This window comes from Callithrix jacchus, chromosome 7, assembly GCF_049354715.1.
Source record: "Callithrix jacchus isolate 240 chromosome 7, calJac240_pri, whole genome shotgun sequence".
Classification (NCBI taxonomy): domain Eukaryota; kingdom Metazoa; phylum Chordata; class Mammalia; order Primates; family Cebidae; genus Callithrix; species Callithrix jacchus.
In genome coordinates, this window is record NC_133508.1 from 8,749,965 (window position 1) to 8,760,660 (window position 10,696).

The 10,696-nt window shown below is 36.9% G+C and overlaps 1 long non-coding RNA gene across 3 annotated transcripts in view; it reads left to right on the forward strand.

Moving 5' to 3' along the window:
• LOC144576871 (uncharacterized) overlaps nt 1–9,947 on the forward strand; it is a 57,087-nt gene extending 47,140 nt beyond the window's left edge. For 2 of the 3 annotated variants that reach the window (XR_013519501.1, XR_013519502.1), the window contains one exon: nt 934–9,947. This is a non-coding gene — a long non-coding RNA (uncharacterized LOC144576871). The remainder of the gene's footprint in view (nt 1–933) is intronic. The other variant, XR_013519503.1, reaches the window with a different exon arrangement.
• Nucleotides 9,948–10,696: the final 749 nt, after the last annotated feature.

The following is a 10,696-nucleotide window of genomic DNA, read 5'->3' on the forward strand; positions in this document are numbered from 1 at the left end:
ATGATTTTTCTTCTTAGCCTGTTGTCATGGTGGATGACATGGATTGAATTTTGAGTGTTGAATCATACTTTTGTATCCTTTACTTCAGGAATGAAGTGATCCCACTTGGTTGTAGTGTATTTTTAAAAATACATTGTTGGCTTTGTCTCATTAATATTCTGTTGAGATGCAATTATAAGAATGTTGGAGTCTGGATTACTCTTTTGCAATGTTTTTAATGGTGTTAAGGTAATTCTGGCCTCATAAAATGTTCTGGGAAGATTCCCTCTGCTTCCATTTTCTGCAATGAAGTTTATAAAGTTTAACCTAATTCTCCTGGTTTTCATGCCTAAGTATCACCCACTACTGTGCCTTACATGTCCCAGTGTAAGCGCTCTCTGAATCAATTTCTTTCTGGGTTGGGGAGATATGGTTACTAGTTTCAGATTAATGACTATAAATATACAGTTTGATAAAATAAATAAGACCTACTGTCTGCTAGATTAGTAGGGTGACTGTAGTTTACAATAATTGTTGTATGTTTCAAAATATCCAGAAAAGAATAATTTCAATATTTCTAGCATAGAGAAAAGACAAATATTTAAGGTGATAGACATCCTAATTGCACTGGTTTTATCTTTATTGTTTACATGAATGCAGTAAATTATCACATGTATCCTGAAAGTGTGTACATTATGAATCAATAAGAAAACATTTAAAAATGGTAGAAGGAACCGTGGATGTCTGATCACTGTTTATTCCAGCTGTCTATTGGCCCTCTTAGTTTTGAGCCCTGTCTGTTCACTCTACATGCAAAACTCAGAACCTCTCGTTGTTTATCTTTCCCTGTTCTTTAGTGAAAAATCCTCTTAGGATTCAGCTTCCTTTGTTCTGCCAAGTCAGTTTCCTCTGTCTCCCATTTAAATATTTGTTAATGTCTCTCATCCACTGCAGCCTCTCCATTCAGTCACCTGCCTGTGATTTTAGTGGGATTTGTGGAAGGAGCAGACATAGGTGAGCGTGTGTCTAATCTACATTTACCCAGAGTTCCTGTAATTTATTTGCTTAGAAATGTTATGAAGCTCTTACAAAATCATATGACATCCATATTGCATTATTTAATAGAGCAGAACCTTACATTTTATGGGTTTATCGTTCATGTAAAAATAATAGAAACCTGAAGGAGACTTGAAAGGCTTGAGGCTGAAAAGCATCTAATTTATGGAATTTGAGAAATGTAGGATCCCTAAGGTAGAGTTGGGTGTTCTTCTTTGTGGCGGATCTTCTCCTTACTCTGGAATAAGATGATTTGATGAGTATAGCTGCATGCACATGGTATAGTTTCAGTATAAACTCATGCAGGATTGAGGTTAGAGCTTAGTCATTATTCTTGATACAGAGGATTAACCCAAATGTAGTTTCTTCATTTGGAGCTACTGTACCTTTATTTAGAAATGGAAATTGGGTATAGAAACAAGGCAGTATTTTTGTACAATAGAGCATTTTACCCCTAATTTTAGACTTGAATTATTCAATGAAGAAACATGAAGCATGTGCTCAAGAATGTGGAGGCCACACTACTGTTAGAAGCATGGTCCCCGCTCAGTACTCTGTGAAGAAAATCCCATGACAAAGGATTGGCTTGACTAACACTTCCAACTAATGATTAGCTCTTCTTTGCAAGGTTATTTAAGAGCGGATAAATATGACTTTGGGGAAGGTGGAATATTTCATTTGTATTTTTTGGTGAACAAACCATTTTTGAGTTTCTACTTTCTTCTTAAGTAAATAGCTATCTTTATTGTGGATTAACATGGACCTGGAAAGAAGGCAGGACCCGGATTTCTACCATTGTTTTGAGAATGGATATTGGCAGGTTTTCTCAAGCCACCTCTCCTCCAACCCTCCTTGACACCCTTTGTCCTGAAATCTAGCTCAGCAGACATAGTTATGGTGGCGGAGTGGTACATATTCTCAGAGGATAGGAAGTTTACAGAGAAGAGGGGAATGAAACCCACATCCAGAGACAGAATTACCTGAAACTTTAACATCCAGGGACTCTAATTAGATAAATTCCTCCAAAATCTTGGGAGAGGCTTCCTCCATGGCATTATGTTTTATAAGTTATGTTTTATGAATGGCTGCTTTTTATAGAAATATACTTAATGAAGAAGAGAAAATCTGATTCAAAACCTGAAGAATGGATGAGTCACATGCCTATTTCCTACTCTGTCCAGTGCTCCTTTCTTCACTGGAAATTTCTTAGTCAAAAGCATCATTTGGAAGAAGCAAAGACAATCCTATCTAAATGGATGTGTGCAGAGAGGACATTCTATTTACGAAGAATTTATTTCCTGCTTCCTGTAGATGGAGCTAAACCCTTAAGCATATGTTTACATGTGTTGGAATTCCTGGGAAGGTCTTTGAAAGACAGTAATAATGCTGCTGCTGAAGGCTTTTGATTCCTTTGACAATAAGTGGGGCCACAATGTGCACAATTTGGTGCCAAAGAAAGTTTGTCGGCAGAATTCTGTACCTGCCTTCTAGTCTCCGCAGAGAGCAGAATTCTGTACCTGCCTTCTAGTCTCCGCAGAGAGCAGAGAGTTTGTTGTTGAATAGAAATGGCCAACAGTGTTACTGTTGCTGTATTTTGCATTTTATCTAAGGTCGTATTCAACTTATTTTTTTCCCATAAAAAATTAAACTGTTAAACGGCCTATTATCCATTGTGCTTTTACACGGGTGTTTCCTGGACTTGTCTGTTGCTCAGTGCGATTGAATGACCATGTATGACAAATAGTAATGAGCTCATAGTATTTCCCTTAGTCAGTTAATAAACACTGCATGTCTTTGCAAGAAGAGACGCACTTTATTACTTCCCCATATGGTTTCAAAGGGATGTGAGAGCACAATGAGTCAGGCCAACAGGAAGCTTAAAAAAAGAAACAGAAAAAGAAAAGTTTTTAAAGAATTCTATTGTGTTCCTACCACGTTGCTCATAGCACTATATTTGTTTATTAATTCTCAAAATGGGCAAAGAAATTTTATACTTTAATAAGAAAAGAAAAAGACAAATAATATTTCAGGGAGTTTAAATGTCAATATTTATATGGAAAACAATTTTATTAAGTGAATTCACCCATGTCTTAAGTGCTTCTTGGTATATCCAAGAGAGCATTAAATGCATGTTACTTCTTAAAAAAAAATAAATGACCCTTAAAAAGTTTTAAAGATATTTTTCTATTTTTTTTCCATTCAGCTTCCATTTTTGTAACTAGTACACTAATTCACAGGCAAAGTAAAAACAGATTATAACACAAAATATTATTTTGAGCTATTTTGATTGTTTTTGAACTTCATAATTATTTGAAATCAAGAAGCAAGAAATGCTGGAATCAAAGTTAATTTCAGGCTCTATATTTTTAAGCTGTATATTAAAATCTCTCTCACCCTATGAATACTTTAATTTTTTTAAATTCTGACATTTTCAAAAATCAAGTATAAATTTTATCTGGATTAATACATAAATTTGTACATTGAGTTACTTTAGTCATAAATGAGCTTTACATTTATATTCCAAGTAATTTTCGGAAACATTGGAGTACTCAGTTTTGTAGGCTGGTTAGCATTTTGTGTATCATTTACTATTAGTTTTCAGAGTTAGAGGATTAATGAAAAGAAATATTGGTACTAAATTGGCAAGTTCTGAAATCTGTGGTTTCCAAGTCAACATTCAGGATTATTCTTTTAAAAAAATAGTTAAATTTTCTCAGTGTTACATTTACTATATTACAAATAGTGCCTTGTTTTGATTTGTTAGGAAGACATTAATGGCATATTCTTTTTTATGCAGTTTTCTTAAGACTCCATTAAAACAAATGGCTTTCCGGTCTGTGTTCCCTTCCAGGTCAGCTAACAATTTTATATTGATTTGCAAAAGAGACTCCATTATAAAAACCTTCTGTAATTATCTAAATTCCATGTGTTTAGGAAGCTTTTGAAGCATCCAGGAATAAGCCAATTTCCTTAATGGTGAGAAAGAATTGTATGGTGGATAGAATAAATGCTTGTCTACTTACTTAGGCTTGTGTATAAGTCTGTAAGTATATGATTTGCCAATTTAAAAAAATAGTAAAAATTCTAATCTTCATTGGTAATGTTTTCTACATAAAAAAGCAAACCATTAGCAATTATAGTTCTATTTCTTAGTAATAATACTGCCAATCAGCTATCTTGAAGATGGAACAGGAAAACCAGACTTATATTCAATGTGATAAGGAAACCTGAATTCATTTTATATACTCTAAAGTTATTAATAAGTAACCATAAGAATAGATTAAATAGATTTGTAAAGATCATTGAAAAAGTCCCTAACTTTGCCTACATACCTATAGCACATTTACACTTTAATATTTTTATATCAATATGCCTTCTTATGAGTTGTGTGTTTGCAAACTGACCATGTTTTTAAATTTGTTATTTCAAATTCCCCTTTGTTTAGGACTCTTGAAAGCACACAGGACTAACTGAGTTAGGACAATGGGCTTCCACTGTCCCCGTGGCTGTCGCCTTATTTAATAAGGCCTGGCTTGTGCAGTCACCAGTTGGATTGGATTATGTTCTTCCTGACATTTCCATTCACTCTGTTGCCCGGCCCTGATATGTTAAGCAAGATGAGATATCCTGGGGCCAGGATGATTTTCCTTTTAAAGCATTCTCATCAGATTTAAATATTTACTGCTTTCCCCCATGTCAAAGTCAATTAAATATTTTCTCATACGATTTATGAGAGCCAAAATGCAATCTGGAAAGGAACACATCCAAACCCACTGACTCAATTGTAGACTGAGAAATGAAAATATGGATTTCACTGGAGTGTTCTGGCATGGCAGTTTAGTTAACTTTAGGAAGCCTGGAATGTGGCCCTAGGAAGGAAAATCCTTGAGCATTGAGGGGCCCCCTTAATGAATTTCTCCATTTCTCTATGATCTTTCCTTTAGTTCCATAGCCCCCACCTAAGTAGAGCGTGAGGTCGGCAGGAATAAGGAAAGACATAAAGCAAACGATGCTGTCGGCTGTCCAAATTGTATAACCTTATTCATGCTGATAACGTACTGCAGGGACATTCAAAAATGAGTCTGCATTTCCTGAGCATATCCTACCTCACCTTTGCTGTGAATAAATCACAGACTGTCCTAGATTCCAGAACTCCCAGCCAGCGAAGCTGGCATTCCAAGAGAATCCCCTGATTCTTTTTGGCAAAACTCAGTCAAGAACATATTGTCGGTTCTTCATGGGCTCAACTAACTGTGGATTCCATTCACAATCACTTTGCTTTGCATGTCGTGTACACTTATGACTGTTGTGTTTATCAGCAGTTCCAGAGTGCAGCTGCGAGGTTGCTTCCAAATATTACAATATGGTTACACAATGTTTGTAGAATTTGGAATCCATTATTCTCATATTCAAGGACAGGTTTCAGATTTCAGCACTGAAAGATGTCTTCCCAGCTCTTTCATTGCTTTCAGGGCACTCAGCTCACATGGCCAGAGACAAGAACTGTGCAGCCTCCACAGCCACCTAAACCATACACTTTCTAGAGGACTCTATGAAAGCCTGTTTCATGTGCAGCAGGATGGAAGAATACAGATAACTTTTTCAATACTAGAACCATAAAAAGTCACTGAAACTATATTACCTTTTTGTTTATCCTAAAAGAGACAAATATTCACCCTATCTAGAAACCGAGAACATCTTCAAATGCACCTCTGTGTTATTGAAAAAGGCATGATTTGGGGAACTTTAAAGATGTTGAAAAATGAAGAATTCTTTTATTTATTCCTTTGATAATTCTACTAGAAGTGCATTTTTTAACAAGAAGACAGCTTCTTTGTTCTTTGTTCATTAACATGGTTTTATTCATCATAACTTTGAATCAAATTATCCCTTTCACAAAACTGCTCACGTTGTTTCCTGTTCCTTGGCACGATGAAGCAATGCATATGTATGATGCGTCACCAAGTGTCATTTTAGGAAAGACCCTGTTAGTGTGCCTATGGAGAGAAGCGGAGGTAGAGTATCGTAGCCATGGAAGCCACTTTACTTTGCAGCCTTTAGCTTCCTGGAGGGAATCTGGCGATGGGAAAGGAATTCCATTTTGCATACTATATTGTTAGCGTGCAAATGCTTCACTTATTTATATCATTCAGTTCAATCTGGACATCTTATTTAAAAAATGTGTATCTCAGTCCCTCTTTGAAGAAACCTATAACAAAAATATATGAATCAGAGCTCACAATTTTACATTATTTATAGATCGTAATAACGATCTTGGCATTTGTATTTACCTTATGTTGAGATGGGAAAACATTTTGGAAGGTTTTTTGGAGCAATAGGAGAGGGGAATGAAGTACACCATTAAAACAGGAAGGACATTGCAGTCACCTAATCAGACAGCCTCAGGACCACCAGCAGATGGTGCAATAACCTATGTAATAGTATTATCAGAAAATAACCAAGAAAGGCGTCTTTCTTTTTTTGCGAATTAATTCTAAATACACCTAGAAGTAATGAGTTTAATGATGCATTTAAAGCAATAAACATAGACTCTGTAATAATTTTGTAATAATAATTATACATAATATCTGACTTTTTAAAAGAGACTTTAGAACTCTCTGGTTCTAGCCTGCTGTTTATAGCTGAGGAAAGTACATTTCTTAAGTTTAAACTTCAACCACCAGCTAAGGAGTGTTGTGATGAGCATTCTAGTCATATGACTGAGCCCATCGCTCATTGATTGAACAACATTATCCCTCAGCAAATACCATGTCTAGTCCAATAATCAAAATTTGGCCAGCAGTGGGGTGGCATTTGATCATCATCCAAGTTAAGATTTCTCAGCAGATGTTTATCTGCGAAGAGTCCTCTACTGTTAGAACATTCATTGTTTTAGGAAAGAGGCATTTTCTGGGAGAACATGCTCTCCTGTCCTCCCTGTTTCCAGCAGCTGCAAACTAATGTGTCATTTTGCCAAATGCTTCCTGTATAGCTTCTGGCTATTTCTGCAAAAGAGCAAGAGAGAAAGAAAGAGAGAGAGAGAAAGAGGAGAGATTTTTTTTTTTTTTACACCTTTGCTTTGTACTAGGAAAATATTTCTCATACAGTTAACAATGGCATACTAATGGGAATGATTTAAGAAGCCCTAGCTTCTACTCTGTTGCCAGAATGCCAACGGGAATGTATGCTACTATTAAAAAAATAGGTATTGACAGTAGCCTGCACTATTGCACTGCAGTGAAAGAGTGCGGAAAGCTTCAGTTTATAAAACATGCTTGATGCGTCAAAAATAATCACCTTCCCTGATAACTGAAAAGGACAGAGAATTAATACGACAGTCATGGACTCTTAAAAATTTATTTTTGATAATTAACATTATTTCTTCTTGACGATGTTGCCAAAAGGCTTGAACACAGTCTGAAGAAGATGCACGATCATTTATGCTGAAAACAAAAGAAATTAGAAGCTTTTGTTGCACAGATAAGAAAAGATGACATTTCTGAACACCAAACATCCTATCAGATCTATCCATATTTGTTTTATGAATGGGTAACATTTTCTATTAGCTAATGAAAAGATGGTAGTTTAACAGTGAAATAATTTTTAATGTATTATAATCAGAGAATACAAGGTAAGCAAAAGTACAACCAAATGTCTGACTAGAAAAAATATATTATCTTACGGAATTAAAAAATATTATTTTATTAAATAAAATATGGTTTTCTTTTGAAAGTGTCTGGAAATCAAAATGTAAAGATCAGTGCAACCATTTAATTGAGTTTTATTTTGACAAAAGGCATTCTGTGTATATGCATGTTTTAGAAATAAGATGAAATGCATAAATTCAGGTAAAGCATTTTGCCCACTGCCTGTTTCAAATTATTGGTTATTATTATTGTTATTACCATTAGAAGACAGAAGAAGGGCCATCCAATTTTCAGCATATACAACTCTTAAGCAGAAGGACCTTTAACAAAAGCTAAGTGTCCAGGCCTTGGCTTACTCATCAAAGCCAATGACCACATCAGATGTTCCCTGGACGCCTTCTGACGTTTAGCATTTGGTGATTTTATCATCTTACTCCAAATAAAGGAAGCAGCAAAACCTCTCTGATTTTATTTTGAGATCTCTGCTTAAATAACTATAAAATGTATTTGACCACATTATGAGAACATTTGGTAAAATAAATTTTATTTGGAATGCCAACTTGAATTGGGAATTAACTATTAGAGGATGTGACTTCCCTGATGCTTCCCTCATTACTGGACAGAATTGGGGCATCCTATGGGATTGACTAGGAGAGCATATTTGCTTTTCTTTGTTTGGTCTTTAGTTGGGAATGAGGGCAAAATTTAGGGAAGCTGTCAGTTATTAATCAAGGGGTGGTCATTTTGGGCAGATTGCTCAGAAGTGGAGTTTGTGGGTCAGACTACTATTTTCTTTTTCTAGAGACAGGGTTTTGCTCTGTCACCTACCCTAGAGTGCCGTGAATGATCATAGCTCATGGCAGTCTGGAACTCCTGGGTTCAAGTGATCCTCCCGCCTCGATCTCCCACAGTGTTGGGATAACAGGTGTGAGCCACTGCACCTGGCCAAGAGTACCATGTTCATATATGGTCCAGTTGTAAGCCTTTTGTGTAGTTGCCCTCTTCATGTAAGGCAGCTCTAGTGGTAGTTACAGATTTTCTAAAAGGGAGAGAGGTACAGGGGTAAATTTGTGAATGGAGACTCTCAGGAAATTGATGACCCTGCATTTGCATAGAAAACTCCCTAGTTTTTCTTGGCCTATTTGTTTACATGGAGCAGCTTCTGAGCAGGACCCACTGGACAAGAGGCTGTTGGAGCCTGTCCTGTGTCCCACAGTCCACAGCTGCAGAGAATTCTTGTGTTAAATCCATCTCATTCTCATGGAGGTGCTGACATTAATTTTCTAATTGTAATCAAATAGCAAAAAGACTTTAAGAACAGTCATGAATTTCAAACCTTAAATAAAACATTCTTTTTTTATGCAAAACTCTCTCCTAATGAAGTATGCTACCAAATAATTTGCTTTGCAGTTCTCAGGGAAGTTATTGAGAAAATGATGAATGGACAGAAGGGGGAAAGAATAGAAAGATTGGAAAGAGAGATGGGCTGAAGAGCTTCTGAGTAACTTGAACAAAATCAAATACTAGGAAAATTAATGATTAATCAAACTAATTGATTTATAAGATGAATGCTCCACTCAGAATAAAAATAATGATATTAAATGGCAGAATAACTGCATTTGAGGTTATTGAAAGGAAAGAAAATCTCTGCAGTGACTGGAGTTAATGACTTGCTCCTGCCCTGCTATCAACTTCCTTCATTCGGAATATATATATTTTCTCTCTCTCTCTTCCTCCCATGGAATATTAATATCTATATGACGATTGGATTTGCTCACAAATCATAATAAAGCAAAATTATGATTTGAATATTACTTCCATATTTTGAATACTCCCCGAAGTGCCTTTTGAATGATTAGAGTGATTTTTCATTTAGTGCATGAAGACACTGAGTTAAAAATGAAGGCTGTATACACAGCCCCTAAATGCATAATATCATTTTACATTTTTATGAAGATGTTCATCTGAAGCTTTCAAAGCCCATTGCTGATTTAAGGTCGTTCACATTCAGCCATGCAGCTGCTCTGAAGACACAGGAACTGTGTAGCTCCCTATGGGGAATGTCAAGGACTGAAAGGTCTAAGATGTTACCCTACTTGCAACCAACAAGTTATGCAGCCACAGTTTTATGGATGCTGTCAAAAGGCATGACACTCCTGGGTAAGAGACAGAAGACTTTACTACTCGTGGTGTAGCAGCCAGCTGGAGCATCTTGTTTTTTGAGTTAATGCCACTTGTCCCCTAAGTCCCACAGGTAAGGATACGAATTTTCCCAGATGGAAACTTAGAAGCATGCATGCATGGGGTGGTAATGCTGGAGAGGACCTCTGAACTTGGAGCTCAGAGCTTTAACAGTGGTTGGAAAGTGTATCTTTCACCTGCTCTAGAAAGAGACATGGAGGGAGTCTCCTTCATAAAAGACCTTTCATACTGTTTGGTATTCAAATACCCTTGGAAAGAGGGGCTGAGACACAGGGTGGCCAGTGCCTCTGCTCACAACATGTACCCAAATCCAGAGGCACATGAAAAATTATCTTCCAAAACAATGGTGAACTTTCCCATAAGCGCACCACTCCACTAGCTACTGTGATGAATCTGTTCAATTATTCCCTCTCTAGCATGCAATTTAGCATGAGGGCAGCCTGCAGTGGTGACCTAAGGTATGACACCCCACCCCCAATCCTAGATGCAGCCAATGGCAAACAGCATGAACTGGGAGGCGGCCGACCATCGCTTACGCCTCTGCTTCGTGCACGTGTTTTCTACTTTTCTTGCACTGTAAAGGCAGAGGTTGCATCAATACCCTTATGGCCTGCAAAGCCCAAAATAATTACTGGCTGACTCTTCTCAGTGAACATTTGCTAACCCTGTCACAAACCATCAGGTTCTACCGCAGATTGCCCTGTGGCTCTCGTTAGGTTTCTGTGTGGACGTTTCCACGTGGTCTGAGGCATTCATCCAAGAAGAGCATGGTGTGTTAGTGACTGCACAGATTCTGCCTTGGCCCAAAAAGA